The sequence below is a fragment of the Apodemus sylvaticus genome, chromosome 1, assembly GCF_947179515.1.
Source record: "Apodemus sylvaticus chromosome 1, mApoSyl1.1, whole genome shotgun sequence".
NCBI classification, from domain to species: domain Eukaryota; kingdom Metazoa; phylum Chordata; class Mammalia; order Rodentia; family Muridae; genus Apodemus; species Apodemus sylvaticus.
The window spans coordinates 161,506,341-161,534,115 of NC_067472.1; the positions used below are offsets into that span (position 1 = coordinate 161,506,341).

At 38.7% G+C, this 27,775-nt stretch overlaps 2 pseudogenes; one reads left to right on the forward strand and one right to left on the reverse strand.

The window, feature by feature from the left end:
• Positions 1 to 6,013: 6,013 nt before the first annotated feature.
• LOC127689522 (protein lin-28 homolog B-like) lies at positions 6,014 to 22,012 on the reverse strand (annotated as a pseudogene).
• A 2,019-nt stretch (positions 22,013 to 24,031) lies between these two features.
• On the forward strand, positions 24,032 to 24,652 carry LOC127668236 (FGFR1 oncogene partner 2 homolog; annotated as a pseudogene).
• Positions 24,653 to 27,775: the final 3,123 nt, after the last annotated feature.

The window sequence follows — 27,775 nt, forward strand, 5'->3', positions numbered from 1 at the left end:
CCAAGTCAGAGCAAAATCTATCCATGCTAGAAGTCTGACTGTTATGAATGTCACATTCAAGCAGCCTGTGACATACACAAAGAAAAAGAAATCAATCACACTGCTGGTAAACATTTAGAAAAAATATCATCAGTGATTTTCTTTGTTAGGTTGTTTTTTATATTCTTCCTTGTTTTTAAAGTACTTCTCAGTGGAATAGAAATTGATGTGGAGGTGACAGTCTCAAATTCAAAGACAATGTAATACATTTTTTATTTGTTTCATGGAAAACTATTCCTCTTTCACATACTGATTCTTAGTAATTGAAGTTACTAAAGTTCATGAGTCTCAGATATATTAAAATGAACAAAAGAAGCATATTATGAAAGAAGTACATTTATAAAACATTCTATCCTCATAACTGATCTCCTGTCAATTCTCAAAAAGCACTGGCCAGAGAGAGATCATAGCTCCATCTAAGGAAGAAGAAAGGTTGTTTCAACAAGGAGGCTGGGCAAGTTCTAGTACTAACTTTCCAGAAACACCTTAATCCCAGGGAATCATCCACAGAGGAGCAAGCAATGATGCTGTTGCAGTCTGTCCAGGAAAGCCCTGAAAAATCCTGAAGTGCTTGCACTTATTTCCTCCATGCTGCCTCAGTACCCTCAAACATTAAATAAAACAGGATAGTTTTATTTCCCTCATTTCTGCCAATACAGAGGACCAATATCAATAATTTAAAGCATATTCATAGACTCTGAGAAAAGAAAGCAAAGGCAAATATAGGATATCAGTTAAAATATGATGTTAGATGTTCAGGACACACTGTAATAGTTTAGTGTGTAATAGTTTACCTGCTGCTCACTCAAGCAAAGGGAAATGTAGAATATACAAAGGAACTGAGTTTAACTCAAAGCAAGGCTATAAAGAAAACACACACACACACACACACACACACACACACACACACACACACACACAAACATTTACTTAGGCCTGACAGTAACATGGAAGCAACACAGATCATGCTCGATCCACTGAAATCATCAAGGTTGTAGCTTGCGGCTACAAAGTTCATATGCTTAACTATATGCAAATTGAGAGATAATCCTTTTGGGAAAGATTGTTTTATTAAAATGAAGGAAATCAATTGTAAAGAAATAATAAGACTACTAAATTCTAAGAAGAAGCTTGGACTAATGTGATATAATTTGCACCTGAAGGCTACTAAAAGTTTGATGCCATGTACGGGTTTTTTACTGTCATTTTTTTTCTCCTAAAATATAACATTCAGAAAATATGAAACATTAATTTCAAGTGACTATTAATCAAGTAGTTGTCTAGTAAAAATACATATACCCTTCTCTAAAGTTTAGAAGATCCATTAGAGCTGTTTCTTTTCTGATCTTTTCTGTTTGGAACAGGCAAATAGATTTCTAGGGGCCCACATGAGATAAGAAATTCTAGATGCAGTAAATACTCAAAATCCATAACTCCCTTTCAGTTGGTGATCATTCTGTCCTTCATATTTCAGAGCTATAAACAACTGCTTATGAAACTTTAGAATATGAAGAAATGATGTGTAATAATGAACAGTTAAATGCTTTATAAGAATTAGCCAAATCTTAGTTATTATTATATTGACTTTCAAAACAATTGAGATGTGGTTTTGATCACACTCATTTTGAAGATGATGAAAGTGAGATATAATGGTTTTATAAAATTTTCACAGTTAAATACCAGCAACAATTATAACAGTCAGTATTACCTCAGTGATTCATGAGGTTACTAAGTTCCCTGAAGAAGTAACAACCAGGACATGTATAGAAACATTTTATGCCACTATTTCAACAGAAATAAATTGCATTTTTCTAAAACTGTATTGGTATGAATGAATGACTGTGACTTTTAAATTCTGTACTATTCTTTGTGTTTCAAGGACTTTCAATATTTTATGAATTATAGACTTTTCAAATCTGAAAGAGTTATTTAGCTTAACATTATTAATATAATAAAAAATATACCCTCTGGTAAAGGAAATACAATACAGTGCTAACATTTCTGAGAGTAGATAGGAAGCCATGTGAAAGGTAACTTACTTACTATAACATCACAGACTTTTGCTAAATATGTACTTAAAAATGGATTATATCACCCAACATCCTGTTACACAGGAAAGGATTCACTAATCATTATTTATTTTTATTCAGAGAAAAAAAAACATAACTTCTGAAAATATCTTCTTTCATTTTGATCTTCACTTAATATTCCTTATCTTTTATTTTATTTTTTAAACAACAACTTTGTATCTTTTATTTTCTATCATGTACTTTAAAACATCAATAGCCAACAGAGTAAAATATTCTGTACAAACATATCACTAGGCCATGTCTGCAGAGAACAGGCCACCTAGGTGATGGAATAGAGTGATGGAATGGACTATGCAAGTCTAATATCAACTCCTCTTTTGTTCTTTCTAATGCAAGTTCAAGGGCATCTTTTAAAAATGTTCACTTGTAAACAACATGAATCAAAATGGAGTGAGGTAATCTAAACACTACATGACACAATTTCCAAACACTAGATACAACACTGTATTAAAGACATATAGAAACCAAGGTTTACTTTAGTCCTTATATGGATAGAGTTGCTACCACCACAAAACCAACACACACTAATTAAAGCCAGCCTGGTGGTAGGTGCCTGTAGTTGATATACAAAAGTAATTGAAGAGGTAGACAGAACCATCATTTCTAAGCTGGGAGGGTAAAGGGGTAAGCCACAGGTGTGTTGCATATCTGAATACTTTCTTGCAGTACAGGATTTCACCATGACACCATAGTCCTGTTTGGAGTGTAAGGTCAGCAATGAGTCATAGGCCACTGTCTCTGTTTACAAGAACAGTAGGTCACAGATTACACAGGCACATCTTGAGGAGGCTATTGGAATGGTCATTTCATTAGATGCTGAAAAAGCATGTGACAAAATCCAGCAACCTTACATGTTATAAGTCTTGGAAAGAACATGAATTCAAGGCCCAGTCCTAAACATAGTAAAAACAATATACAGCAAACCAGTAGCCAATATCAAACTAATTGGAGAGAAACTTGAAGCAATCCCACTAAAACAAGGGTGCCCTCTCTCTTCATATACAGTCAATATAGTACTTGAAGTTCTAGCCAGAGCAATTAGACAACAAAAGTAGATACAAGGGATACAGATTGGAAAGGAAGAAGTCAATGTATTACTACTTGCAGATGATATGACAGTATACTTAAACAACCTAAAAACTCTACCGGAGAACTCCTAAAGCTTGTAAACAACTTCAGCAAAGTGGCCAGATATAAAATTAACTCAAACAAAGCTGTAGCCTTCACATACTTAAAGGATAAAAAGGCTAAGGAAGAAATTAGGGAAAGGACACCCTTCAAAATAGCCATAAACAATATAAAGTATCTTGGTGTGACTGTAGCTAAAGAAGTGAAACGATCTATATGACAAAAAGTTCAAGTCCTGAAGAAAGAAATCAAAGAAGATGTCAGACTATGGAAGGATCTCCCATGCTCATGGACTGGCAGGATTAATATAGTAGTAAAAATGGCAATCTTGTGAAAAGCAATCTACACATTCAATGCAATCCCCTTCAAAATACCAACGTATTTTTTTCATAGAGTTAGAAAGAGCAATTCTCAAATTCATCTGGAATAACAAAAAACCCAGGATAGCAAAAACTATTATTAACAATAAAAGAACTTCTGGGGGAATCAGTATTCCAAACCTCAAGCAGTACTACAGAGCAATAGTGTTAAAACCTGCATGGTATTGGTACAGCGACAGGCAGGTAGATCACTGGAATAGAATTGAAGACCCAGAAATGAACCCACACAGATATGGTCACTTGATCTTTGACAAATTAGCTAGATCCATTGTGTGGAAAAAAGATAGCCTTTTCAACAAATGGTGCTGGATCAACTGGTGGCTAGCATGCAGAAGAATGCAAATCAATCAATCCATTCTTATTTCCTTGTACAAAGCTCAACTCCAAGTGGATCAAGGACCTCCACACAAAACGAGACCCACTGAAACTCATAGAAAAGAAACTTGGGAAGAGTCTTGAGCACATGGGCACAGGGGAAAATTTCCTGAACAGAACACCAATAGTTTATGTTCTAAGATCTAGAATTGACAAATGGGACCTCATAAAATTACAAAGTTTCTGTAAGGCAAAGGACACTGGCAATAGGACAAAATGTCAACCAACAGATTGAGAAAAGATCTTTACCCACCCTACATCTGACAGAGGGTTAATATCCAATTCATACAAAGAACTCAAGAAGTTAGACTACAGACCACTAAATAACCCTATTAAAAATGGGGTACAAGCTGGGCGGTGGTAGCACATGCCTATAATCCCAGCACTCTGGGAGTCAGAGGCAGGTGGATTTCTGAGTTCGAGGCTAGCCTGGTCTACAGAGTGAGTTCCAGGACAGCAAGGGCTATACAGAGAAACGCTGTCTCGTAAAAAAACAAATCCAAAAAACCAAAAAAAAAAAAAAAAATCGGGTACAGAGCTAAAAAAAAGAATTTTCACCTGAGGAATATTGAATGGCTGAGAAGCAACTAAAAAATGTTCAGCATCATTAGTCATCAGGGAAATGGAAATCAAAACAACCCTGAGATTTTACCTCACACCAGTCAGAATGGCTAAGATCAAAAACTCAGGAGACAGCAGGTGCTGGAGAGGATGTGGAGAAAGAGAAACACTACACTGCTGGTGGTACTGCAAGCTGGTACAATCACTTTGGAAATGAGTTGGGCGGTTCCTCAGAAAATTGGGCATAATACTACAGAAGGACCCTCTTATACCACTCCTGGGCATATACCTAGATAATTCTCTAACGTGTAATAAGACACATGCTCTACTGTGTTCATAGCAGCCTTATTCATAGTAGCCAGAAGCTGGAAAGAACCCAGATGGCCCTCAAAAGAGGAATGGATACAGAAAATGTGGTCTATTTTGGCAACGGAATTCTACACAGCTATTACAATCAATGAATTCATGAAATTTGTATGCATATGGTTGGAACTGGAAAATATCATCCTGACTGAGGTAACCCAATAACAAAAGAACACACATGGTGTGCACTCACTGATAAGTGGATATTAGCCCAAGAGCTTAGAATACCCAAGACACAATTCACAGATCAAATGAAGATCAAGAAGAAGGAAAAACAAAATATGGATACTCTGGTCCTTCTTAGAATGGGGAACAAAATACCCACAAAAAGAGATACAGAGAAAAAGGGTAGAACAGAGTCTGAAGGAAAGACCATCCAGAGACTGCCTCTCCTAGGTATCCATCCCATACACAATCACCAAACCCAGAAGTATTGTGGATACCAACAAGTGGTATACCAACAACTGGAGCTTGATATAGTTGCTACCTGGGAGGTTCTGCAAGTGCATGAGAAATACAAGAGGGAGACACTCTCAGTCAGCCATTGAACTGAGCACAGGTTCCCCAATGGAGGATATAGAGAAAGGACCCAAAGAGCTGAAGAGGTTTGCAGTGCCATAGAAGGAACAACAATATGAGCCACCCAGTACTCCCAGAGCTCCCAGGGAAAAAACCATCAACCGAAGAGTACACATTGAGTTACCTATGGCTCCAGAGGAATAGGCAGCAGAGGCTGGCCTTGTTGGATATCAAAGGGAAGAGAGGCTCTTGGTCCTGGGAAGGTGCCATGCAACAGTGTAGGAGAATACCAGGATAGGAAAGTGGGAGTGGGTTAATTGGGGAACAGGGAGAGGTGAAATGGGTTATGGGATTTTGGGGGGTGGGGGTGGGGATCCAGGAAAGAGGACAACATTTGAAATATAAATAAAGAATTTATCTAATAAATTTTTTTAAAGAAAAGAGTAATTTGTGTAATTAAGAACTTCACAGTTCCTCAGCAGTAGTTAAAATCCCAGGTCTGTGGCTCTCTGTGGAACACTATTATTTCCTTGTGCTTGCATGAGGTAGACTTACCAATCAGGTGAAGAGAACAGGGACAAGTACTAAGTCTTTTCTGTTTCTGATCAACGACCCCTTTTTACTTTGCTCTCCTATTGCTACCAATGCTTTTGTGGAAGAAACTTAGGGTGAGCTGTCTGACCATTCTGACTTCACCTCCTTAAGAAAGGGGCTGTGCAGCTATGGCCCCCTTCTACTTCTCTTGGTGATGCGGAAGTGAATGGCTGGGGTTCTGCCTCCTGTCTTCCCTGAGAACTGGCAGTCAGCTGAGCGACAAGCTGTGTGGGCAGTTGGCCACCATGTGCATGATGTTCTGACAGCAATGGCACTTCTTTGGCTGAGGAGGTAAACAGCATTCTTTAGCGTGATGGTTGTAGCATCTTGGAATCTTCCTGGACTCATCTTCTCTCACACTCCACATCTGATCCATCAGTAAATCCTGCAGTCTCCACCTGTCTCCCTTTGGTTTTCTCTTTTGCAGTATCTTCCCTTTAGGTCTTCTTTCACTTCCTAAGCAGGGGCTCCCACCTGGGCCTGTTACCCATATTGACTCAAGGCTTTTGGCAGAATTTTTCCTATTTTATTCTTTTTTTTTATTCGATATAATTTATTTACATTTCAAATGATTTCCCCTTTTCTAGCCCCCCCACTCCCCGAAAGTCCCGTAAGCCCCCTTCTCTTTCCCTGTCCTCCCACCCACCCCTTCCCACTTCCCCGTTCTGGTTTTGCTAAATACTGTTTCACTGAGTCTTTCCAGAACCAGGGGCCACTCCTCCTTTCTTCTTGTACCTCATTTGATGTGTGGATTATGTTTTGGGTATTCCAGTTTTCTAGGTTAATATCCACTTATTAGTGAGTGCATACCATGATTCACCTTTTGAGTCTGGGTTACCTCACTTAGTATGATATTATTTACCTTTCAAATGATTTCCACTTTCCTGGTTCCCACCCCCCCGAAAATCCCATAAGCCATCTCCCCTCCCCCTGAACCCCAATCAGCCCTCTCCCCTTCCCTGTCCTGGTATTCCCCCACACTGTTACATGGTGTCTTTCCAGGACCAAGGGCCTCTCCTCCCTTTTTTAAAATATAAATTCCACTGGCTCTCCTTCTTTCAAGCTTCTAAATCCTTCCATGATTAGTTTGGTCTGGGGCTGACGAACCCTGGTTGAATGACCTCATCATCTTCTGAAGGTTCCACATGGTACAGCTGCTGGTGCACTGGCAGCAGAGGCGAGAGGGACGGCAGTGAAGTCTGGGAGCCCACCACTTCCTTACTTCGCTCAGCCCTGGGACCAGCACATTGTCAGCTTGAAGGAGGGCTGTGCAAGTGGAGCTCCAGGGTCCATGCTGCCTAGTCCGACCCTTGTCTTTTATTAAATTAAGATGTAGGAACTGCTTTAGATCTATTTTGTGCCAGATTCTTTAAATATAATACTTTGGCTTCTGTAAAATGCCCTTGAGTTGAGCTGATTATGTAATTTAGAACTATTTGTTATTTGGTGGTGTCTTACTGGGTTATAAAAGGAAGTTTCTCAAGATCTAAAATGCTCATTATTTCCACTGTATAAAAAACACATGTGTACCCACATGTAAACTTAAATTCATGAAAACATTATGGTATTAAATGATGCTTGAAAAATGTCAAGGCTAAATATTTTCAAATCCTTCAAAATGAGAGGTCCAGATAGATACCCTAAAATTGGCTGTTTGCTTTCAGAGGTTATTTCTATTATTATCATAACTAATAGCATTTCCTCTGTGTGTGTCTGTGAGTGTATGTGTATGTATACTTGTGTATGTCTTAAAATTTTTATAAGTACACATACTAAAACATATAATTATATAATAATTATATATAAAATATATATTAGATCTTACATATGACTTTGAGTTGATATACTTAAAGAATTGATATGATTAAGAATTGCTGAATGGAATATTTATTCCTTCTGGCTAAAGTACTTTCAAGGTCAGTCGTCTGGTATGTAACCTCTAATTCATGGCTTTCTGTTCACATTAACATTCTGAAAAGTCACACACTGGGAACTTCTAGATCAGGCATTGCTGGAGCCACAATCATACTGCAAACAGGCTACAACATTCATCTCCAGTCTCAGAAGCCTCAATAATAATCTTGACTTTAGTTAACAAAATACCAGCTGGTTATACAAACAAGCAAAATCACATGGAAATAATTATTTACTATTTTTTCCAGGATTGGAACTATCTTTTCTTTTTTTTCCTTTTTTAAAAATATTCCCTCTTTTTATTTAACTTTTTCTTTTCACACTCCAGATTTTATTCCCTGCCCTCGTCCACCCTCCAAATGTTCCACATCCTTTACTTTCTCCCTACCCACCCACCTATCTCCACGAGGATGTCTCCATCTGCCCCCCAACCCAACCAGACTTCTAAACTCCCTTGGGCCTCTAGTCTCTTGAAAGTTATGCACATATTCTCTGACTAAACCCAGACCTGGCAATCCTCTGTTGTGAATGTGGTGGGAGCCTTAAATCTGCTGGTGTATGCAGCCTGGTTGGTGGTTCAGTGTCTTAGTAATCTCGGGGTTCCAGGTTAATTGAAACTGCTGGTCTTCCTACAGGGTCACCCTCTTCTTCAGCTTCTGGCTTTTCCCTAATTCAGTCACAGGGGTCAGAAGTTTCTGTCCATTGATTGGGTGCAAATATCTGTATCTGACACTTGCAGCTGCTTGTTGGGTCTTTCAAAGGACAGTCACGAGAGATCCCTTTCTGTGAGCACTCAATAGCCTCAGTAATAGTGTCAGGCCTTGGGATCTCCCCTTGATCTGGATCACACTTTGGGCCTGTTGCTGGATCTTCTTTTCCTCAGGTTCCTCTCCATTTCCATGCCTGCAGTTCTTTCAAACAGGAATAATTATGAGTCAGAGTTTTGACTGAGTGATGGCAACCCATCCCTCACAAGTTCCCTCTCCCCACTGTAGGGTGTTTCATCCAAGGTCCCTGCCTTTGAGTCCTGAGAGTCTCTCACCTCACAGGTCTCTGGTACATTCTGGAAGGTCACCCCAACCTCCAGTCATTAGTGATAAATTGCCTCAAACCATCCAGCAAAATGTCTTCATTTATTCTCTGATTTTTCATAATTTAAATATAATTTCCATATTTATTATGAATATTTAGCTGAATAAAGCGTCTCATGAGGAAAAAATTGAAATATTATTGTTGTTAGAAGTCTGTTTTCAAGGTTCAGTACTTATGTGTGCATTTCAAGATAAGAGAACAGAGCAACTGCTGAGTAGCACAATGTCAACATATGGGACAAGTGGGATTTCAATTGTGTATAACCTACATATGGATGAATGGATGGTGATGTGCAATTAGAGTGGACATTGTAGACCTGTTGTCTTCACATACAATCAGCCCTTCAAACATGTTCTAATCTCTGTACTCTTAAATCTGTGGAAATAACCTACACCACTCTAACTCTAATAGAACACTCACATAGCAAGCTCTGTTTATGTCTGGAAAAAAATGCAAATATGTCTCCAGTAATGCTTTGACTTCTTGTATTTTCAGTACAGTCTTCCACCATTATTATTTCATTCTTGGCACATTGTTTTATATGAAGGTTAATAGACATGAATCTTCCTGTCTTTCTTCTTTCTTTCTTTCTTTCTTTCTTTCTTTCTTTCTTTCTTTCTTTCTTTCTTTCTTTCTTTCTTTCTGTCTTTCTCCTTTTTTTCTACACTATTTACTTGTGTTGAATAATGCAATACTGGCTGGTGTACAGGAAGTGTTCTGGGTTTATGTTTGTATACTTTTTCAGAGATATGTATTAAAAATTCATGACCTTGTGAATGCCAAAAAAATTCCTCCAGCATCCAAAGCATCCACCTGTATCTCCAACCCATTCTTCTCTCTCTCTCTCTCTCTCTCTCTCTCTCTCTCTCTCTCTCTCTCTCTCTCCCTCTCCCTCTCCCTCTCCCTCTCTCTCTCTCTCTCTCTCTCTCTCTCTCTCTCTCTCTCTCTCACACACACACACACACACTACTAATCTGCCTCCCAAGTGGTGATATTAAAGGCAAGTGCCTCCACCACTGGGAAATATATAATTCATTAAAAGGATAAATATATTACCTGTGCATTAAAAGTAACTTAATATAAATTTAAGATAATTTTATCTATGGACACAGTAATTACATAGGATAAACATGCCAGTGACATTTCTGTGTGTTTTTAATGTAATTACCTCAACTGGAAATTGCAGACATTAATTTAAGGGCAGTAACCATGAATTGTTCTTGGAATTGTCAACATGAAAGTTCTTCACTGTTGTCAGCCTCTGCCACTGATTGGCGGACTATAATCAGAGATTATAAAGAGATTGTTATGGCTAATATGGTCAATTTGTCAGGAGATAGAATCACCTTGGAAACATGCCTGGAGGGATTATCTAAATTAGGATGACTGAGGTGAGGATATATTCCACCCTCAGTGGTACCACCTTCCCATGGGGACAAAGCCATGAACTATTTGAAAAGAGAAAGTGAAATGACCCCAGCTGTCCTTTCCTTGCTCACTGAATTTGGATACAATGCCAGAGCTGCCTCTAGCACCACCTACCACAAATGCCATGATGCATTGCAGTATCCTGTAATAGTGAGTGGAAAGAAATCCTTCTCGATTAAATGGTGTCGTGGACTTTATCACCACAACTGGGAAATAACTAAGAGTCTGAACAAAGTACATGAAGTGCTGGCTGTGCTGGTAGCCAATGCCAAACTGAAGGTGTTAATGCCTTAGCAAGTCTGCTCTAGTGATTCATGTAGGATCTTAGCTCCTTCCTAATAGCTGTTCATTTATCTCATGAGCAGAAAGAGATTGACTCACATGTCTTTACAGTATTTGCCCATCCCAGAAACTCTTGAAAATCATTAACCCCTCTGATTTATAAGCTTTTCTTTAAAAGACTCTAACTCAAACAGTGACCTATAGTTTCAAATTTCCCTATAAAATGAAAACCATTTTACAAACTGAAAAAGTTAAGTGATTTAATGAGCAAAAGCACATCAGTGTGTTTTAGATATTGTTAATTCATTATTAAACTTTTGAAAGCCTATAGCCACAAAGACCATGGTCTCTAGAGATGGGATACTTCAGTTGTAGATCTGGTTTTTATCATTCCCTATGTATTTCTATTTGGTAAACTAAGATAAAACATTCAGAAAAATCCTATGTTGATTCCATATTTTATAACCATATAAACATCTTGAGAAACTTGGATTTGGGATCTTCAAATTTGCCAAAAAGATTTTATTGGCCACCAGATTAAAGTAGAAGATGGAAGCTCATTCTTACTTCTCCTGAATATTAAAGTAGCTCTGCACTAAGATCAAACCTATAAAATTATAGAATTATTATAGAGTCTCTCACAGGAGAGAATATAAGATAATTTGTTTTATGAAATGCTAAGTAAGGCGTTGGGATGAAATGGAGGAGAGAAATTATGAAACTAGATTATAATTCCAAAAAATATCACAACATTAATGCATTTTAATGAAAGTCTTCCCCTAAGGGAATGAAGTGAATATTATCCAAATAAGGACAGAATATCCAGGATACAATCCACAGAACTCAAGATGGATAAGAAGCCAAAGGGCCCAAGTGAGGGCTCTTCAATCCTATTTGGGAGGGAGAAGAAAGCAATTACTAGAGGCAGAGAGAGGGAGAGACCTGGGTAAGAGAGGGTGGGGAGAGGAAAAGGGTAATATGACTAGGTATTGGTGGGCAAACAAGAGAGAAGACCTGGGGGGGCATCAGAATAAATGGAGATATGCAACCTCGAAGGTGGGGTGGGAGGTGGGGGAACCCTTTAGAATATACCAGAGACCTGGGAGGTAAGAGACTCCCAGGACTCAAAGGGAAGACCACAGTTGAAGTGCCCAACAGTGGGAAGAGAGACTTTTAGAGTCTACCCCCAGTAGAAAGACAGGGCATCAAGAGGAGACATTGGGTTCCCATACCACAGTCAAAAACTCTGACTCAGAATTATCCTTGTCTAACAGGACTACAGGAACAAAAATAGAGAAGAGACTGAGACAAAGAGGTCCAGCGATTGGCCAGCTTGTGATCCATCTCAAGGGGAGCCTTCAAGGCCTAACAATATTACTGATGCTATGGTGTGCTTATAGACAGGAGCCTAGCATGGCTGTCCTGCAAGAGGCCCAACAAGCAGCTGACTGAGACAGATGGAGATTCTTGCATCAATCAATGGACTGAAGTCAATGACCCCAATGGTTGAATTGGGGAAAGGTTAAAAGAAGCTGAGAAGGAGGGTGACTCCATAGGAAGACCAGCAGTCTCAACTCACCAGGACTACTGATATCTCTCAGACACTGAGCCACCAACCAGGCAGCATACACTAGCTGGTTGGAACCCCACCACACCACCCCCAACCCTACACAGGGCACAAATACAGCAGACAACTTCCTGGTTTGGCTTCCATGAGAGAAGTTGTGCCTAACACTAGAGAGACTTGAGATCCCAGGACATGGGGAGGCCTGGCAGGGTAGGGTTGGGGGGTGGGGGCATCTTCTTAGATGCAGGAGAAGGATGAGGAAGGAGATACAGAACTGCAGGAGGCTGACCAGGAGTCTGGTTATGTCTGAAGTATAAAAGAATAAAAGTAATCAAGAAAGAAAGAAAGAAAGAAAGAAAGAAAGAAAGAAAGAAAGAAAGAAAGAAAGAAAGAAAGAAAGAAGGAAGGAAAGAAAGAAGGAAGGAAAGAAAGAAGGAAGGAAAGAAAGAAGGAAGGAAAGAAAGAAAGAAAGAAGTTGAAGAAAACCTTCACATGTTTACTCAAAGAAAACTTTGTCATTTTTCCCCCAATTCCCCTAATAAGTCAATAGCACAACTGAAACTGAAAACAAGCTTGAACTGATACTGGAAATAGAATCTATGTGATTGACCATTAATCACAATTACATCATAATCAATATTATCAATTGTGTTAGCAAAACAGAGCGTCTATTTATTTGGTTAAAATGAAGAAAGGAGATGATTTCCAAAGTTAGAGATGATGTGGGTAAGTGGTGATTCACCTGAACAAGCTACCTAAGTTTGCCTGTCTATTTTCCTTATAAAATTAGTTTCACTGGGCCCTCCAGTTTCTGTCTCCAGCTTAAGTCCATCCTCTGACACACAATGCCATACTCAAGTGGTGCAGGGAGACAGCTTAACCACCCAGGAGTGCAGAGAAATCAGCTTGCACAAGTAAAAGCATGCCTGCTGCCCAGGCAGGAAACCTCTGGCAGAAGCCCCCTGGTTTCAGTCTCCGACTTGGGTCTATCCTCTGGCACATTGTGCTTTACTCAAGTGGTATAGAGAGGCAATTTAAACATGCAAAAGTGCAGAGAAACATGCCAGCACAAGTAAAACCACACCTGCTGCTCAGAAATTCATGCCAGGAAACTTCTGGCAAAGCCCTCTGGTTTCTAACTCCAGCTTGGGTCCATCCTCTGACACAGCGCTTTGTACCCAAGTGGCACAGGGAGGTAGCTTAACCACCCAGGAGTGCAGAGGGGCTTGTTTGCACAGGTAGAACCACCTTTGCCAGAGGATCACATCAGGAACCCTATGGCAGAAGTCTTCCGGTTTCCTTCTCTGGCTTGGGACCACCCTTTGCCACCTTGTACCATATCCAAGTGATGCACGGAGGTATCTTATCACTCAGGAGTCCAGAAAGGCCTGGTAGCAGAGGTAGGACCACCCCCCTGCTGCTCAGAAGAAACAACCAGAAACCCTGAGGACAAAAGAGTCTAGGAACAGCCTGGGACAGGAGTCTTCAAATTACTGCCTGCACCCAGAGTTGATCTGGGTCACAGAGTTACATTCCCAAATACAACCACAAAAGAGCAGGTCTCACAGGAGTATCTACAAACCAGTGTGCACAGAGAGAACAGAAATCCCAGGAATACAGATACACAGGCTTGCATGACAGATAAGCTACAGGCAGAGACAGGAAAACCAGCTAACACCAGAGTTAACCAGATGGCAAAAGGCAAATGCAAGAACATCATCAACAGAAACCAAGACAACATGCTACCATCTGAACCAAGTTCTCAAACAACATCAAGTTCTGTATACCCCAACACATGAGAAAATCAAGATGTGGATTTAAAATCATATCTCATGATGCTGATAGAGCAAGGACATAAATAACTCACTTAAGAAAATACAGGGGAACACAGGTCAGTGGATAGAAGACCATAAAGAAGAAACACAATAATCACTTAAAGAAATACAGGAGAACATGGGTCAACAGATAGAAGACCATAAAGAAGAAACACAGAAAACACTTAAAGAAATACAGGAGAACAGGGGCTAACAGGCAGAAGTCCTAAAAGATGAAACACAAAAATAGCTTTAAGAATTATAGGAAAACATAAGCAAACAAGTGAAGGAATTGAACAAAATCATCCAGTTTCTAAAAACAGAAGTAGAAACAACTAAGAAATCACAAAAGAAAACAACTTTGGAGATAGAAAACCTTGGAAAAAATTCAGGAGTCATAGATCCAAACATAAACAATAGAATACAAGAAATAGAAGAATGAATCTCAGGTGGTGAAGATACCATAGAAAACATTGATTCAGTAGTCAAAGAAAATGCAAAAAACAAAAAGCTTGTAACCCAAAACATCCAGGACACAATGAGAAGACCAAACCTAAGGATTATAGATATAGAAGAGAGCGAAGATTTACAACTTAAAGGGCTAGTAAATATCTTCAACAAAATTATAGAAGAAAACTTCTCTGCCCCAAAGAGAAGGATGCCCATGAACGTACAAGAAGCCTACAGAAGGCCAAACAAGCTGCACCAGAACAGAAATACCTCCTGTAACATAATAATCAAAACACCAAATGTACTAAACAAAGAACAAATATTAAAAACAGTAAGAGGAAAAGGCCAAGTAACATATAAAGGCAGACCTATCAGAGTTACACCAGACTTCTCATGAGAGAGCCTGAAAGCTAGAAGATCCAGGGAAGATCTCATACAGACTCCAAGAGAACAAAAACACCTATCCAGACTACTATACCAAGCAAAATTCTCAATCACCATAGATGGAGAAACCAAGATATTCCATGAGAAAACCATATTTACACCATATCTTTCCACAAATCCAGCCCTACAAAGGATAATAGATGGAAATCACCAATATTTCTTATAATCTTCTTTCAACAAACCCCTAAGAAGATAACCAATCACACTTGAAAATTACATCAAAAATAGCAGGAAGCAACAATCCCTATTCCTTAATATCTCTTAATATCAATGGACACAATTCCCCAATAAAAAGACATAGACTCACAGACTAGATAAATAAATAGGACCCAGCATTGTGATGCATGCAGGAAATGCACCTCAGTATCAAAGACAAATACTACCCCACAGTAAAAGGCTGGAAAACAAATTTCCAAGCAAATGGTCCCAGGAAACAAGCTCGATAGCCATTTTAATATCAGATAGAATTGACTTTCCACCAAATGTCATCAAAAAAGACAGGGAAGGACACTTCATACTCATCAATGGAAAAATCCACCAAGAAGAGCTCTTAATTTTGAACAACTATACTCCAAATGCAAGGGCACTCTCATTCATAAAAGAAATTTTACTAAAGCACAAAACACACATTGTATATCACACAATAATTGTGGGTGACTTCAAAACTCCACAATACTCAATACTCAATGGACCGATCAGGGAAACACAGACTAAACAGAGACACAGTAAAACTAATTGAAGTTTTGGACCAAATGGATTTAATATATATATATATATATATATATATATATAAATTAAACTTATATATTTAGCATATATATGTGTGTGATGTGTGTGTGTGTGTGCATGTGTGTGTGTGTGTGTGTGTGTGTGTGTGTGTGGAGAGAGAGAGAGAGAGAACATTTCATCCTAAATCAAAAGAACATACCAGCACCTCTTGGAACCTTCTCCAAAATTGACCATGTAATTGATCACAAAACAGACCTAAAAAGATATAAGAAGATCAAAATTATCCCATGTCTCCTATCAATCCCTATGGAGTAAAGGTGGTCTGAATAGCAACAAAAACAACAGAAGTCCCACATACACATGGAAGCTGAACAATGCTCTACTGAATGATACCTTGGTCAAGGAAGAAATAAGGAAAGAAATTAAAGACTTTTTTGATTTTAATGAAAAGGAAGGCACAACATACCCAAACTTATGGGACACAATGAAAGCAGGGCTAAGAGGAAAACTCATAACCCTGAGTGCCTCCAAAAAGAAGGTGGAGAGAGCATATACTAGCAGCTTAACTGCACACTAGAAAGCCCTGGAACAAGAAGAAGCTAATTCACCCAGGAGGAGTAGAAGGCAGTAAATCATCAAACTCAGGGCTGAAATCAATTAAGTAGAATCAGAGAACCATACAAAGAATCAACAAAACCTGGATTTTCTTTGAGAAAATCAATAAGATCGATAAACCCTTAGCCAGACTAACCAGAGGGCACAGAGACAGTTTCTAAATTAACAAAATCAGAAACGAAAAGGGAGATATAACAACAGAAACTGAGGAAATCCAAAAAATCATCAGATCCTACTACAAAAGCCTATAATCAACAAAAGTGGAAAATCTGGATGAAATGGACAATTTCCTAGACAGATACCAAATACCAAAATTAAATCAGGATCAAATAGACCATCTACACAGTCCCATAACCCATAAAGAAATAGAAGCAGTCACAGAAAGTCTCTCAACCAAAAAAAGCACAGGTCCAGAATGTTTTAGTGCAGAATTCTACCAGTCTTCAAAGAAGACCTAACACCAATACTTTTAAAACTATTCCACAAAACAGAAACAGAAGGAACACTACCCAACTCGTTCTATGAAGTCACACTGATATCAAACCACACAAAGATCCAGCAAAAAATATAACTTCAGACCAGTTTCCCTTATGAGTACTCAATATAATCCTTGCCAACCAAGTCCAAGAACACATAAAAAATGATCATTAACCATGATCAAGAAAGCTTCATCCTGTGGATTCAGGGATGGTTCAGTATATGGAAATCTATCAATGTAATCCACCATATATACAAACTTAAAGAACAAAAACACATGGTCATTTCCTTACAAGCTGAAAAAGAATTTGACAAAATTCAGCATTCCTTCATGCTATAAGTCTTGGAAATATTGCGAATTCAAGGCCCATATCTAAACATAATCAAAGCAATATACGGCAAACCAGTAGCCAACATCAAACTAAATGGAGAGAAACTTGAAGCAATCTCACTAAAATTAGGGACTAGAGAAGGCTGACCTCTCTATCCATATCTATTCAAAATAGTACTTGAAGTTCTAACTAAAGCAATTAGACAACAAAAATTTATTAAAGGGATACAAATTGGAAAGGAAGAAGTCAAATTATCACTATTGTAGAAGATATGATAGTATCCTTAACCCAAAAAACTCCACCAGAGAACTCCTACAGCTGACAAACAGCTTCAGCAAAGTGGCCAGATATAAAATTAACTCAAACAAATCAGTAGCCTTTCTATACTCAAAGGGTAAACTGTGAAATAAATTAGTGAAACAACATCCTTCACAATAGTCATAAGCAATATAAAGTATCTTGTTGTGACTCTAACCAAACAAATGAAAAATCTGTCTGACAAGAACTTCAAGTCTCTGAAGAAAGAAATTAAAGACGACCTCAGAAATGGAAAGATCTCCAATGTTCATGGACTGGCAGGATTAAAATAGCAAAAATGGCCATCTTGCCATAAGTAATCTGCAGATTCAATGCAATCCTCATCAAAATTCCAACCCAGTTCTTCAGAGAATTAGAAAGAGCAATTCTCAAATTCTTCTGGAATAACAAATAACCCAGAATAGCAAAAACTTTCCTCAATACTAAAAGAACTTCTGAGGGAATCAGTATCCCAGACCTCAAGAAGTACTACAGAACAATAGTGTTAATAATTGCATTATATTGGTACAGTGACAGGGAAGTGGCTCAATGGAATAGAATTGAAGACCCAAAAATGAACCCACACACCTATGTCCCTTGATATTTGACAAAGGAGCTAAATATATCCAGAGGAAAAAAGCCTTTTCAACAAATGGTGCTGGGTTAACTGGTGGCTAGCCTGCAGAAGAATGCAAATTGATCCATTCTTATCTCCTTGTACTTAGCTCAAGTCCAAGTGGATCAAGGACCTCCACATAAAACCAGACACAGTGAAAATAATAGAAAAGAAAATGCGGAAGATCCTTGAGGACATGGGCACAGGGGAAAAGTTCCTGAATAGAACACCGATAGCTTATGTTTTAAGATCAAGAATTGACAAATGGGACCTCATAAAATTGCAAAGTTTCTGTAAGGCAAAGGATACTGTCAATAGGACAAAATGGCAACCAAGAACTGGGAAAAATCTTTACCATCCATGCATCTGGCAGAGGGCTAATATCCAATATATACAATGAACTCAAGAAGTTAGACTCCAGAGAACCAAATACCCTCATTAAAAAAGGGGGAACAGAGTTAAACAAAGAATTTTCACCTGAGTAATATTGAATGTTTGAGAAGCACCTAAAGAAATGTTCAACATCCTTAGTCATCAGGGAAATGCAAATCAAAACAACCCAGAGATTTCATCTTACACTGGTCAGAATGGATAAGATAAAAATCCCAGGAGACAGCAGGTGCTGGAGAGGTTGTGGAGAAAAAGGAACACTCCTCCACTGCTGGTGGGATTGCAAGCTGGTACAACCACTCCGAAAATCATTTCTATGGTTCCTCAGAAAACCTGGAATAACACTACAGGAGGACCCTGCTATACCACTCCTGGGCAGAAGATTCTCCAGCAGGTTATAAGGACATTTCCTCCACTATGTTCATAGAAGCCTTATTTATAATAGCCAGAAGCTGGAAACAATTCAGATGCCCCTCAACAGAGGAATGGATACAGAAAATGTGGTATATATACACAATGGAGTACTATTCAGACATTAAAAAATGAATTCATGAAATTCTTAGACAAATGGTTGGAACTAGAAAATATCATACTGAGTGAGGTAACCCAATCACAAAACAATACACATGGTATGCTCTCAATGATAAATGGATATTAAACCAGAAACCCAAGGAATACCCAAGACACATTTCACATATCAAATGATATGTGATATGAATGAAGGAGGAAGAACAAAGTATGGATACATTGGTCCTGTTTAGAAAGGGGTACAAAATGCCCACAGAAGGAGACACCGAGACAAATGGTGGAGGAGAGTCTGAGGAAAAGACAACCCTGAGACTACCTCACCCAGGGCTCCATCCTATATACAGTTACAAAACCCAGACACTATTGTCAATGCCCACAAGTGCTTGCTGTCTGGAGCCAGATATAGCTGTCACGTGGCAGGCTCTACTAGTGCATGAGAAATACAGAGGGAACATTCTTAGCCAGCCATTGAACTGAGCACCAGGCCACCAATGGAGGAGTTAGAGAAAGAACCCAAGGTGCTGAAGGTGTTTGCAGTGCCACAGGAGGAACAACATTATGATTCACCCAGTACTCCCAGAGCTTCCAGGGACAAAACCATCAACCAAAGAGTACACATGGAGTTACCCAAGCTTCCAGACACATAGGCAACAGAGAACAGTCTTGTTAGACACCAAAGGGAGGAGAGGCCCTTGGTAGTAGAAAGACTTGATGCTGTAGTGTAAAGGAACACCAGGACAGAGAAGTGGGGGAGGGTTGATCAGAGCAGGGGAGATGGCTTATGGGATTTTCAGGGGAGGGACAACCGGGAAAAGGGACAACATTTGAAATGAAAATAATGAATATACCTAATAAAAATAGTTTTAGTGGGACAGACTCCTGTGTATTTATGTGCCCTCCAAAGATGTTTACACAGCCCAATAGGAGAATGATGTCATTTCTAAAGAGTCTGTAAAATTCTCACTGGAGAATTATCTATGCGATAACTCAGTCATATGCTACAGAGGATGTAATTATATACTCAGAATAACTGTTATACACAGATGTTGCTACTTTATTCATAATAGTTTCCATATAGCAAAGGCATCCCTCATCAAGTGATTAATTAAATAACAGCAATAAATTTCTAAAGTGGATAGCAAACGTTCAACAAAGAAACTGATAAATTAGTGAATTTCACACAACTTGAAAGCTTAATGCTACATAACTTAGGTAGACCTGAAAAATTATGCTTATTTATATAAATTATAGGGAAAAAACTAACAAATCTATGTTGGTAAAAGTACCTTGTAAGAACATAGAATTACTCTGTAGAAGAGGGATTTCTTCATTCTGTTAAAATACAAACATCATTAATCCAAATAATTTTAAAAAAACAAATTAGACATACAAATTATTGTCTTTAGCTTTATATTTTTATGTAGAAAATATACATTATAGAGGTGTCATTTTGGCAAGAGAGGGAATGACATCTTCATATGGACATATGAATGTGTAACTTACATTCCATCTGAAGGAGAGAACTGTTTTACTGGAAGAGATGATGCTTTGTAGAACAGCAATGACCATTTGTCCTAAGGAGTCAGAAGCTGTTAAATGAGAGAACTACCCAGGAAACTCAAGTCATTGATGAGAAGACCACTCTTATATTAAAGGCTATGTTTTTAAAGTTTGATAGAATATAAATAAAAATATATAACAAAAGTTATAAAGTGTTAAAATCAGTATAAATCAAAGAAAGATTAGGAAGAAACATGCCTAATACATATTTATATGTCATTATATAATGAAATTTTAGTCAATGCACAGTCTTTTTTTAATATAAGAAAATGGCAAGGAACAATTCATTTGGAATTTGGCATCTCACCAGAGATGTTTCCATTGCCTGGAGAAAAAAGGTATAGGAAGAAGGTGTGCCCTGACAGCTTTCAGGAGGCCACAGCTCTGGACCCCAGAAGGACCAAATAGAAAAGACAGAGCCATATAAGCATGAATATAAAATATAAAACTATTCTGTTGCTTTTCTCCTGTGCTTCTCTCTATTTATGAACTCTGGACTCATTCTCATTATACCTTACATTCTAGTTGTAGTTGTCATTCTGCTTAATTAAAACAAGAATTTGTGACCTCATGTTGAACTAAACAATCAAATATATTAACAGTGGTAGCTTGAGTAAAGATTTTCACCTATGAACATCAGGAGACAACTACACCAGGTAGAGACAGTGTATGTGGATAGGGTCATTGGTAACTGGAATAAGGGCTGCCTTGTTTAAGGGTAATGAGTGTGAAGACAGACCAGGGGTCATTAGAAGAAGCATTGGTACATGTGGAGAGAGATATCTTACCCATTGCTAGTGGCTAGTACTTTTTAGCAGAATACAGGCTGGTTCGTGTGTAGAGAGGACAGTGTTCACTGAAACAGAAGATGTCCTACTTTGGGATATTGTATGTGGGCAGAGGCTGACTTTATCTAAACAGAGGCTGGACCATGTAACATGATCGTGGCCAATATCACATAGGATGCCTGCCCTGTAGACTGGGGGCAGGGTCATCAAAACAATGAATACCTGAAGGTTATATTACCTCTTACTATTCTCACAGATTGACCTGCAAGCATTCAGCCAGTGTCCTAGAGGGAACATTTTAGATCTTATCCACAATACAGTTGTGAAAGAGTAAGTCTGAGTCCAGCTCACACTGGCTTCTGCTCTTCCCATTTGGCCCTCTACATCAGTCTCCTACTGCTGCAGGATCTTTCACATTCCCCCACACTATCAGGATGTAAGAGACCTGAGTGGAGCTGGCCAATGCCTTTACACATTCTGACCTGTAATCTATAAACATGTCCCTTTACATAACACAATCCAAATATCAGTATCTTTTCTCTCACACTATCAGGCTGTTCTTGTGCACTTTCCTCAGATAAACCTGAATTTTTCTCTTTTGCCATTTACTTTCTGCATAGTGAATCTTGTTTTCACTCATTTACGTATTTTATTACTTGCCTTTTCTGAAAAATAGATTTTTTGGGTAAATATTTCAATTTGTATTTTGCTTTTATGTCCACAGAACCCAAGTTCATCTCTCACGTACATTGATATTTGAAAATATTGTATGTAGCTTGGGTGCTATCAGTTTCATTGCTATAATTTCTGTCTTGGTGGGACTTGACATTGTTTTCAAAAGCAGCAGAACCAGGATAACCATTTTCAGGAAAGATTCCAACCAAGGAAAAAGCAAGCTTCTCCTGAGAACATGAGGGAAGAAAACAACACATCCAAATGCAAAAAAGGGGGGGAAAGATTTCAACCCAAACCTAGATGTTCAGGATGTAATACGAAGCATGGGACAGAGAGACATTATCCAGGGGTTTGAATTCAAGTAAGGGCACAGATAAACCCTGCATTTAGTCACCCACAGATATTGGCCCTAGGCTTTTCTGTGGGGCACACAGATACATATGTTTAAAGAAAATGTGTGCAAATATTGTATGAGTCATCAGGTTGTATCCTTCTCAGAAGCTGTAGGGTGTGTTTGAGTTTATACTTTTGGCACTAGCAACAAGCAGGCTATGTACTGAGGAAAAAATGTAACTAGGATAAAAGTGAAAAGTGACAGCATTTCATATAACTCTATTTAGAACTGAAAGAGATGTCAGGAGACAAGCTACATAGGGAAAAATCAGGACAGTGACGAGACTATGTTTTCTATTGGTAAGTGTAGTTCATAATTCCAAGGCTGATTTTGTCCAGAATGGATGGAATACTATCTGCTTGTACTGGCTATAGTCATTTCTGCTCCCCTCAAACACAATGCTTTTTTAAATTTGTGAGCTATCTTTACTCACAGAAACAGGTATTTCTGTCATGAATCAGACCAGAGAATCCAGCACAATATGGTATTTTCAGACATAATATCAAACAGCTTGGGAAAATATCCAGTGGCATTTCCTAAAAAGAAAGTGACACTAGATGGCTATCTAGCATATGAGTTTCAAAGACAATCTGGTGGAAATATCTTGATTTGTTCACACTATATGAAAATGTACTGACTTGGGGTTATACTAAAGTGCGAACTGAAGCTTTACTCTATGTGCCTGCTTAGCACATGGCATGGTCTGCTTCCAAACAGCTATAGTCTGTGCTTTGATTGCACAGCACCTGCCATCATCAATGTCTATTCCATTGCATTTTAATTAACAACTCTTATAGACATAAGTTAAAATTGACATCTTTTCTCACTTCTTATTACATTGTGCCTCTTCAAGTTTATATTGTGTGATCTTTTTTCTTTCCTAATGCAAATCAGGTATGTATAAATGAGCTCTGTTAACTTTCTCTAATCACATATTTACAGAAAACTAACACGACACATAGAAGCCACATGTCTCTAGATAAGGACTTCTAGAAGCAAAAAAGTATAGGTCAAATTACAGATGTTGCCTCAGTAGGAGAAAAAAAAACAAAGGATAGATAGACTCTTAAAATAAAGTTTGAGATCTGTTAAAAGCAATTATGATACATGTTTATTGTGTGACACAAAAGCACTTATTTGTTTTTTAATCAAATTTTATAGACAGATTTTGGTCTAGTTCAGAAGCTTGAAATAATAGAGACATATGTCTTAAAAAAAAGAAATAAAGAAAAAGAAAAAGGAAACAAAAGGAAACTATTAAAACTGCAACAAAGGGGCAACCTGTGGAGGGAAGTCTCACGAGGTTAGTTACTCTGTGGCAGCCAGTAGCAGAGGTTCTGGTCCTTCTAGCGTAGAGCCAAGGCCAGCTGACTGTGGTCTGTCCCTCTACTGTGTGATCAGGGCTGTGTCAGCTCTCTGAGTAGTCAGCAGAGGGAGGACACAGACTCCCTAGGCACTCCATCTTGTGGGTGGGGGGGGGTTCACTGTAGTGGAACTTAAGCTGAGTGGAATAACACGGATGGGAGAGCCTCTGAGATGGGTTCACTGTCTCTGTGCTCTCACTGACAGGGTCCTGCTGAGAACTAAGAAATGTGCTGCACCATTGAGAAGGTGCTTGCTGATGCTAAAGCCCTTGTTGAAAGGTGTAGAGATCACAAAGATGCAGCAGAACACTGCCCTTTCAGCAAGCAAGTGGAAGCAATGAAACAGTATCAAGAAGAAATCCAAGAATTTAATGAAGTAGCAAGGCATCAACCAGGATCCATACTAGTTATGGGAATCTAGCAAAAACATAAAATAAAATAAAATAAAAATAAAAAATAAAACAGACATCAGAGAATTACAAAAGAACAAAGAACTGAAAACATCCTTGAAAGAACACCAGTCTATCTTGGAACTGATAATGAGCAAATACAGAGAGCAAATGTTCAGAGTGATAGTGGCCAAATGAAGTTAAAAGAGCAACACTCAAAAGGTTTGCAAGCACGTGTTGACCAGATCACCAAGATGGCAGCAGTAATGAGAAAAGCTATTGAAACTGAAGACAGCAGGGTTGCAAGGAACAGGAGTGAATATTTCAAAATGAACAAGAGAGAGCTCCTTCAGATAATGCTAGAATTCTTCCTGAACCTTCAGAAGGATGATGTATTAGAGATTACATCTCTGTCTGTCTTAGTGACTAAGAGTGACCTGAGTCTGAGGAAGAGCTGAGTGGCTTTCTGCATGGTCACTAGAACAAATGGGTCCAGAAGTGAGCGAATGAGTGAAAATAAAACCTAACTTCTGACAGCCTTTTCCTCTAGTGTGTAAAGGAGCACTGGCAGGAGAATGTCTAACCAGTGGTCCTACACTAGATCCCAATCACAGCTCGGAAGGAGAAACTGAGCCACAGAGTGAGCGATGAGTCTGCAGGGTGCTGCTGGGTACCACAGTTTCAGACATGTCGTTGGCTTCTTGGATGATCCATAGAACACCTTGAATACTCCGAACAAATGTCGGAAAGCCTAAGTTATTACAACTTTTAAAGTAGGGTTGGTGTGGTTTTCTGAACCAAAGACTTTGTTCTAAGTCTTATCCTTCCTGTTTATTGTCCTAGTTAACATGCCTCACGAACATACAGCTTCTGTGTCAGTGCTCACTGGTCCACCTGCCCATGTGTCTGCTCCTCATCAAAGGCAGTTCATGTTTAAAAGCTATAGGAATATTTCACTTGAATCACAAACAGAAGGACATTCTTACACCATAATTCTTAGCTAGCAGTTTATTCATGACTTGCTTGAGTGTATGTATCTCAGGAAGGAAAGATAAAGAATGTATTTTCTAAGAAAGACAGCCATATATAGACACATTTAGTAGGTTAAACTACTTCAAAAGATTATGTTTCAGTTCTCTGTTAGCAATGAACCTGGCTCTTCCTCCTCACCAGTAGACAGACTTGACATAATTAATATAATGAAATAGATATGTTCATTTCCATGTAAATTTGGAATTTCTTTATTGTTATTTAAAAAATCACTCTTCAGACACTTACAAAGTAGATGCATGTTCCAAAACCAAAGATCTGGGTTCAAGTCTGAGACCCAGTTAGTTCTTTTTTTTCATTTGATATATTTTTTATTTACATTTCAAATGATTTCCCCTTTCCTGGCTCCCCACTCCCTGAGCCCTCTTCCCTCCCCCTGTTGCCCCATCTACCCCTTCCCACTTCCCTGTTCTGGTAATGCCCTATACTGCTGCACTGAGCCTTTCCAGAACCAGGGGGCACTCCTCCATTCTTCTTGGACATCATTTGATATGTGGATTATGTCTTAGGTATTCCAAGTTTCTAGGCTAATATCCGCTTATCAGTGAGTGCATACCATGATTGATCTTTGGACACTGGGTTACCTCACTTAGTATGATGTTCTCCAGCTCCATCAATTTGTCTAAGAATTTCATGAATATAACCTGTGAGGTTTTTCTGACAGCCTATAACTCAGTAACTGGCAGTGAAGTGTGATTCATAGGCATTGTGATTCACACTTAAAACAAAACAAAACAAAACAAAACAAAATAGATCCTTAAAGCCACAGGATGCAGAAGTATGGTTTAATACTGTACTGGCTAGTTTTGTGTGTCAACTTGACACAGGCTGGAGTTATCACAGAGAAAGGAGCTTCAGTTGGGGAAGTGCCTCCATGAGATCCAGCTGTGGGGCATTTTCTCAATTAGTGATCAAGTAGTGAGGGCCCCTGGTGCGTGGTTCCACCTTTGGGCTGGTGCTCTTGGGTTCTATAAGAGTGCAGGCTGAGCAAGCCAGGGGAAGCAAGCCAGTAAGAAACATCTCTCCATGGCCTCTGCATCAGCTCCTGCTTCCTGACCTGCTTGAGTTCCAGTCCTGACTTCCTTTTGTGATGAAATACAACATGGAAGTGTAAGCTCAATAAACCCTTTCCTCCCCAACTTGCTTCTTGGTCATGATGTTTGTGCAAGAATAGAAACCCTGACTAAGACAAATACCAACTCCATCCTGAACTGTTCTGTAGTGATCAGAATAAAAGATTGGGAAATAAGGCTAAAAAACCACTATACTTGTAAGTGATATACTGAAATTAGTACATATAGGAAGTTAGACTTTTCAGTATATCATTTGTTAAGTACGTACTACTTTGCAGTGTAATTTTATGTGTAATTTCATGTATTGGCAACAACCAGAGGACTTTTCACATGAGAACCTTTCATTCTGAAGTGTAAGGTGAGTGGGGTCATAGATCTGTGAGGAAAGGGCCAGTACCCTATATGTTAAACCATTTGTCATGCAGAGGCCTTAATATTTTATATATAAGTAAATTTATTTTTAAGATTTTTCTATTGGCTTTTGGAAAGTAACCCTTAACTTAATGGTACATTCTTTCATATAGTTTTGCCACAAGTCAGAATGTTAAAAAGAAGAAAGGCTGCACAGTTGAGATGAGTCAGAATCAATGTATTGAGCAGTCCTTTTGTGAAATGATATTTGAGAAGTAATTGTTTTTATAAAAAAAATATTTATCCTTTGTCTTCTTGGATATAATTTTAAGGTTGTGAATATTGACATTTGCTTTGTTTTTAGCAAGTTTTCCATCCCCCCCACCAATAAAAAAAAAAAACAGCCTTAAGCTTATACATGAATGAGAGTGTGCTGAAGAGAAGCCTATTTTGTCAATGAAGATGAGTGTTTAAAAAAAACAAAAACAAAAACAAAACCGCAGCAATGGCTGAAATTAGGAAAATTAGGAAAAAACAACTCTAGTTTCCCATATTAGAAACTTCATTTAGTCTCCGCTGTTTAAGAGAGGAAACTTGAGCCTAATCACACTAAATATAAAGTGAGTGACAGACTCTAAGGAGCTGACTCCACAGAAGGCGCCTACATGGACTCATCACACCACAATGAATTCCTGAGTTTGGTGTCTGACTTTCACAACTGATCTCCTTGGTGAGTGTTAGTTAGTAGACACTAGCTATGTTACTAATGTTCAGTTAGTAGACAGCAGGCACATGGACACCCTGAAGCACAGGAGAACACATAGAACATCCTCATGTGTGCTTTCACTTCATGGCCACAACCCTTTCCTCCACAGAACGAGAGACCAGGATATCTTGTTTCTTCAGCTGGCTCCTTCTGCTGTTCCTATCTACTTCCAGACTCACCCACCATCAGGACATGAGGCCATCTTGAACCTCACTACTGATCTTGCCAAATTTGGATGAATTTTCACTAAACTTAGTGAGACGTCCTCCACATCTCTGACAATGTATGAGCAGCAACTGGAGAGAAGGGTTTACTGAGCTGTCCTTTTGTGAAAGGATATT